Genomic DNA, 7,319 nt, shown 5'->3' with positions numbered 1-7,319 from the left:
AAAATTGGCATTAAAGTTTGCCGTGTAGCAGGCGTATCTTCTACCGAAAGTTCTCTTTATAGTGAGTCACATTTCCGGCTGATTTCATTAAATGTTTCCTTGTGCTAGAAAATAATCCATGCAGTTGACTCAAGCAAAAATGAAACGTACATGCTAGTTTAAATAACCTTTATTGGCATTGGCATTCAAGTTTGCAGTGTAGCAGGCGTATCTTCAACGGAAAGGCCAGTTTGTATTGAATGCCATTTCCGGCTACTTTCATTAAATGTTTTTGTGCGCTATAAAATAATCGATTTACTTGACTCACGCAGAAATGAAATGTACATGCTAGTTTAAATAACCTTTATTAGCATTGCTTTGAAGTTTGCAGTGTAGCAGGCGTATCTTCAACGGAAAGGCCAGTTTGAATTGAATGACATTTCCGGCTACTTTCATTAAATGTTTTTGTGCGCTATAAAATAATCGATTTACTTGACTCACGCAAAAATGGAATGTACATGCTAGTTTAAATAACCTTTATTAGCATTGCATTCAAGTTTGCAGTGTAGCAGGTGTATCTTCAACTAAAAGGTCAGTTTGTATTGAATGACATTTCCGGCTACTTTCCTTAAATGTTTTTGTGCGCTATAAAATAATCGTTTTACTAAACTCACGCAAAAATGGAATGTACATGCTAGTTTAAATAACCTTTATTAGCATTGCATTCAAGTTTGCAGTGTAGCAAGTGTATCTTCAACGGAAAGGCCAGTTTGTATTGAATGACATTTCCGGCTACTTTCATTGAATGTTTTTGTGCGCTATAAAATAATCGATTTACTTGACTCACGCAAACATGGAATGTACATGCTAGTTTAAATAACCTTTATTAGCATTGCATTCAAGTTTGCAGTGTAGCAGGTGTATCTTCAACTAAAAGGTCAGTTTGTATTGAATGACATTTCCGGCTACTTTCATTAAATGTTTTTGTGCGCTATAAAATAATCGATTTACTTGACTCACGCAAACATGGAATGTACATGCTAGTTTAAATAACCTTTATTAGCATTGCATTCAAGTTTGCAGTGTAGCAGGTGTATCTTCAACTAAAAGGTCAGTTTGTATTGAATGACATTTCCGGCTACTTTCATTAAATGTTTTTGTGCGCTATAAAATAATCGATTTACTTGACTCACGCAAAAATGGAATGTACATGCTAGTTTAAATAACCTTTATTAGCATTGCATTCAAGTTTGCAGTGTAGCAGGCGTATCTTCAACGGAAAGGCCAGTTTGTATTGAATGACATTTCCGGCCACTTTCATTGAATGTTTTTGTGCGCTATAAAATAATCGATTTACTTGACTCACGCAAAAATGGAATGTACATGCTAGTTCAAATAACCTTTATTAGCATTGCATTCAAGTTTGCAGTGTAGCAGGCGTATCTTCAACGGAAAGGCCAGTTTGTATTGAATGACATTTCCGGCTACTTTCATTAAATGTTTTTGTGCGCTATAAAATAATCGATTTACTTGACTCACGCAAAAATGGAATGTACATGCTAGTTTAAATAACCTTTATTAGCATTGCATTCAAGTTTGCAGTGTAGCAGGCGTATCTTCAACGGAAAGGCCAGTTTGTATTGAATGACATTTCCGGCTACTTTCATTAAATGTTTTTGTGCGCTGTAAAATAATCGATTTACTTGACTCACGCAAATATGGAATGTACATGCTAGTTTAAATAACCTTTATTAGCATTGCATTCAAGTTTGCAGTGTAGCAGGCGTATCTTCAACGGAAAGGCCAGTTTGTATTGAATGACATTTCCGGCTACTTTCATTGAATGTTTTTGTGCGCTATAAAATAATCGATTTACTTGACTCACGCAAACATGGAATGTACATGCTAGTTTAAATAACCTTTATTAGCATTGCATTCAAGTTTGCAGTGTAGCAGGCGTATCTTCAACGGAAAGGCCAGTTTGTATTGAATGGCATTTCCGGCTACTTTCATTGAATGTTTTTGTGCGCTATAAAATAATCGATTTACTTGACTCACGCAAAAATGGAATGTACATGCTAGTTTAAATAACCTTTATTAGCATTGCATTCAAGTTTGCAGTGTAGCAGGCGTATCTTCAACGGAAAGGCCAGTTTGTATTGAATGACATTTCCGGCTACTTTCATTAAATGATTTTGTGCGCTATAAAATAACAGATTTACTTGACTCACGCAAAAATGGAATGTACATGCTAGTTTAAATAACCTTTATTAGCATTGCATTCGAGTTTGCAGTGTAGCAGGTGTATCTTCAGCGGAAAGGCCAGTTTGTATTGAATGACATTTCCGGCTACTTTCTTTGAATGTTTTTGTGCGCTATAAAATAATCGATTTACTTGACTCACGCAAACATGGAATGTACATGCTAGTTTAAATAACCTTTATTAGCATTGCATTCAAGTTTGCAGTGTAGCAGGCGTATCTTCAACGGAAAGGCCAGTTTGTATTGAAGGACATTTCCGGCTACTTTCATTGAATGTTTTTTTGCGCTATAAAATAATCGATTTACTTGACTCACGCAAAAATGGAAATGTACATGCTAGTTTAAATAACCTTTATTAGCATTGCATTAAAGTTTGCAGTGTAGCAGGCGTATCTTCAACGGAAAGGCCAGTTTGTATTGAATGACATTTCCGGCTACTTTCATTAAATGTTTTTGTGCGCTATAAAATAACCGATTTACTTGACTCACGCAAAAATGGAATGTACATGCTAGTTTAAATAACCTTTATTAGCATTGCATTCAAGTTTGCAGTGTAGCAGGTGTATCTTCAACGGAAAGGCCAGTTTGTATTGAATGACATTTCCGGCTACTTTCATTGAATGTTTTTGTGCGCTATAAAATAATCGATTTACTTGACTCACGCAAACATGGAATGTACACGCTAGTTCAAATAACCTTTATTAGCATTGCATTCAAGTTTGCAGTGTAGCAGGCGTATCTTCAACGGAAAGGCCAGTTTGTATTGAATGACATTTCCGGCTACTTTCATTGAATGTTTTTGTGCGCTATAAAATAATCGATTTACTTGACTCACGCAAAAATGGAATGTACATGCTAGTTTAAATAACCTTTATTAGCATTGCATTCAAGTTTGCAGTGTAGCAGGCGTATCTTCAACGGAAAGGCCAGTTTGTATTGAATGAGATTTCCGGCTACTTTCATTAAATGTTTTTGTGCGCTATAAAATAACCGATTTACTTGACTCACGAAAAAATGGAATGTACATGCTAGTTTAAATAACCTTTATTAGCATTGCATTCAAGTTTGCAGTGTAGCAGGTGTATCTTCAACGGAAAGGCCAGTTTGTATTGAATGACATTTCCGGCTACTTTCATTGAATGTTTTTGTGCGCTATAAAATAATCGATTTACTTGACTCATGCAAAAATGGAATGTACATGCTAGTTTAAATAACCTTTATTAGCATTGCATTCAAGTTTGCAGTGTAGCAGGTGTATCTTCAACGGAAAGGCCAGTTTGTATTGAATGACATTTCCGGCTACTTTCATTGAATGTTTTTGTGCGCTATAAAATAATCGATTTACTTGACTCACGCAAACATGGAATGTACGTGCTAGTTTAAATAACCTTTATTAGCATTGCATTCAAGTTTGCAGTGTAGCAGGCGTATATTCAACGGAAAGGCCAGTTTGTATTGAATGACATTTCCGGCTACTTTCATTAAATGTTTTTGTGCGCTATAAAATAATCGATTTACTTGACACACGCAAAAATGGAATGTACATGCTAGTTTAAATAACCTTTATTAGCATTGCATTCAAGTTTGCAGTGTAGCAGGCGTATCTTCAACGGAAAGGCCAGTTTGTATTGAATGACATTTCCGGCTACTTTCATTAAATGTTTTTGTGCGCTATAAAATAATCGATTTACTTGACTCACGTAAAAATGGAATGTACATGCTAGTTTAAATAACCTTTATTAGCATTGCATTCAAGTTTGCAGTGTAGCAGGCGTATCTTCAACAGAAAGGCCAGTTTGTATTGAATGACATTTCCGGCTACTTTCATTAAATGTTTTTGTCCGCTATAAAATAATCGGTTTACTTCACTCACGCAAAAATGGAATGTACATGCTAGTTTAAATAACCTTTATTACCATTGCATTCAAGTTTGCAGTGTAGCAGGTATATCTTCAACTGAAAGGTCACTTTGTATTGAATGACATTTCCGGCTGATTTCATTAAATGTTTTTGTGTGCTAGAAAATAATCGATGAAGTCGACTCAAGCAAAAATGAAACGTACATGCTAGTTTAAATAACCTTTATTGGCATTTGCATTCAAGTTTGCAGTGTAGCAGGCGTATCTTCAACGGAAAGATCAGTTTGTATTGAATGACATTTCCGGCTACTTTCATTAAATGTTTTTGTGCGCTATAAAATAATCGATTTACTTGACTCACGCAAAAATGGAATGTACATGCTAGTTTAAATAACCTTTATTACCATTGCATTCAAGTTTGCAGTGTAGCAGGTGTATCTTCAACTGAAAGGTCAGTTTGTATTGAATGACATTTCCGGCTAATTTGATTAAAAGTTTCTGTGTGCTATAAAATAATCGATGCAGTTGACTCATGCAAAAATGAAATTTTCATCTTAGTTCGAATAACCTTCAATGGAATTGGCATTGAAACTTGCCGTGTAGCCCAGGCGTGTCTTCTACCGAAACTCCAGTTTGTAGTAAATGAAATTTCCGGCTAATCTCATTTAATGTTTCTGTGTGCTAGAAAATAAGTGATGCAGTTGCCACACGCAAAAACGAAATTTCCTTCCTAGTTAGAATAATCTTCAATGAAAGTGGCCTTAACGTTTGCCGCGTAGCAGGCGTATCTCCTAACGAAAGTTCTCCTTGTAGTGAATGACATTTCCGGCTACTTTCATGGAATGTTTTTGTGCGCTATAAAATAATCGATTTACTTGACTCACGCAAACATGGAATGTACATGCTAGTTTAAATAACCTTTATTGGCATTGGCATTCAAGTTTGCAGTGTAGCAGGCATATCTTCAACTGAAAGGTCAGTTTGTATTGAATGACATTTCCGGCTATTTTTAATAAATGTTTCTGTGTGCTATAAAACAATCGATGCAGTTGACTTATGCAAAAATGAAATGTACATCTTAGTTGGAATAACCTTCAATGGAATTGGCATTAAAACTTGCCGTGTAGCAGGTGTGTGTTCTACCGAAAGGTCAGTTTGTAGTGAATGACATTTCCGGCTAATTTTATTAAATGTTTCTGTGTGCTATAAAACAATCGATGCAGTTAATTGACTTATGCAAAAATGAAATGTACATCTTAGTTGGAATAACCTTCAATGGACTTGGCATTAAAACTTGCCGTGTAGCAGGTGTGTTTTCTACCGAGAGGTCAGTTTGTATTGAATGATATTTCCGGCTAATTTTATTAAATGTTTCTCTGTGCTATAAAACAATCGATGCAGTTGACTTATTCAAAAATGAAATGTACATCTTAGTTGGAATAACCTTGAATGTAATTGGCATTGAAACTTCCCGTGTAGCCAGGCGTGTCTTCTATCGAAACTCCAGTTTGTAGTGAATGAAATTTCCGGCTAATCTCATTTAATGTTTCTGTGTGCTAGAAAATAATTGATGCAGTTGCCACACGCAAAAACGAAATTTCCTTCCTAGCTGGAATAATCTTCAATGAAAGTGGCCTTAACGTTTGCCGTGTAGCAGGCGTATCTCCTAACGAAAGTTCTCTTTGTAGTGAATGACATTTCCGGCTAATTTCATTTAACGTTTTTCTCTGTTAGAATATAATCGATGCACTTGGCAAATGCAAAACAAAAATGAAATGTACATCCTAGTTGGGATAAACTGCAATGAAATTGACATTAAAGTTTGCCGTGTAGCAGGCTTATCTTCTACCGAAAGATCAGTTTGCAATGAATGACATTTCGGGCTAATTTGAATGAATGTTTCCGTGTGCTAGAAAACCATCTATGCAGTCGCCACAGAAAAAATGAAATGTACTTCCTATTTTGAATACTTTCAACGGATCTGACAACAAAGTTCGCCATGTGGCATGCGTGTGCCCTCTCGAATACCAGATTCTAGTGAATGTCATTTCCAACAAATTCCATGAAATGTTTCCGTGTGGCAGAAAATAATCGATGCAATTGACACACACCAAATGAAATATACTTGCCATCGAATGTTTCGTCCCGAATTTCATACTCCTGTCGCACGGCAAAACTCAAGGGGCGATGCAACAATTTATTTTACTTTGAATAAATACAACTTAAAGTATTCCTTGACATCCTTAACGTATAAAACGCGGGTTCGTTGTTTTTTTTTTTGTTTTTTTTTCTTCACGCAATGACAGTCGCAAAGCAAATTTATCCCGTAAAAGATGACGTTACACCCTGCTTCCGTGCTCGAAACAAACCGTTGCTAGGGCTGTTGTTATGCACACATGCATGGGTGCTCGACGGCAGGTTAGAACTTGTCTGATAAAGCAGTGAATAATCTTTGTAATCATTATACCTTCTCAATATCTAATGATGAAGGCTTTCCTTTATCGCAGTGTCATATGGAGACCATCAAAATTTGAAATAACGTTTTACAGTCGGTTTTGGCTTTATAGCAGACCATAGAATGGCTTGTGGGTTCAGTGGTTCTTTCTGATGGAGCAGGCGGTTATATTGAAATAGTTTGATGACGAACGACTAAACCTCTATTCTTGGGACCAAGGTTTCGTTGGATTTTGGAAGCGATCAGCGTCCGTGTACATCATTGATCAACCCTTAAGGTGCGCGAGTACGCGAACTTTTGCCCGTTGGAGTGAGAAGGCAAAACCTAATTATGATAAGTTAAGCGACGACGTGGTGTGTATGAACGTCGAAGTGCAGGTGGGCACGCGTAGAAGTTATGACTATACAGAAGATGCTTCAGTACATGATAAAACGAACTCCGTAATTGACCTATACCTGATGTTTTTACACAGTTCTTTCGCTATTTGGGGTCTTGCTGAAAATGAAAGATTCATCAAAAGTTTTTATCACCGTCACAGTTGCAAGCAGGTACGACACACAGTCCCATATTGGGACCGTGCACCGTAAAGATTCCTAAGCTATTTTTTATGGACGGTCGGAAAGGATGAAAACGGCAGGGTTGCCCATAAAGAACAGCATAAGAGGAATGCTGGAAGCAGCGCCAGCTTGCACTGCAAGGCTAGAATAGTAAAAAATGCTATTGAGTATGGACATATTGGGCGTCCCTCTCTGTAGACGTATTGT

The sequence above is a fragment of the Ixodes scapularis genome, unplaced genomic scaffold (genome assembly GCF_016920785.2).
Source record: "Ixodes scapularis isolate PalLabHiFi unplaced genomic scaffold, ASM1692078v2 PGA_scaffold13__105_contigs__length_92229423, whole genome shotgun sequence".
In the NCBI taxonomy this organism is placed as follows: Eukaryota; Metazoa; Arthropoda; class Arachnida; order Ixodida; family Ixodidae; genus Ixodes; species Ixodes scapularis.
Note: the sequence above shows the minus strand (reverse complement) of the source record.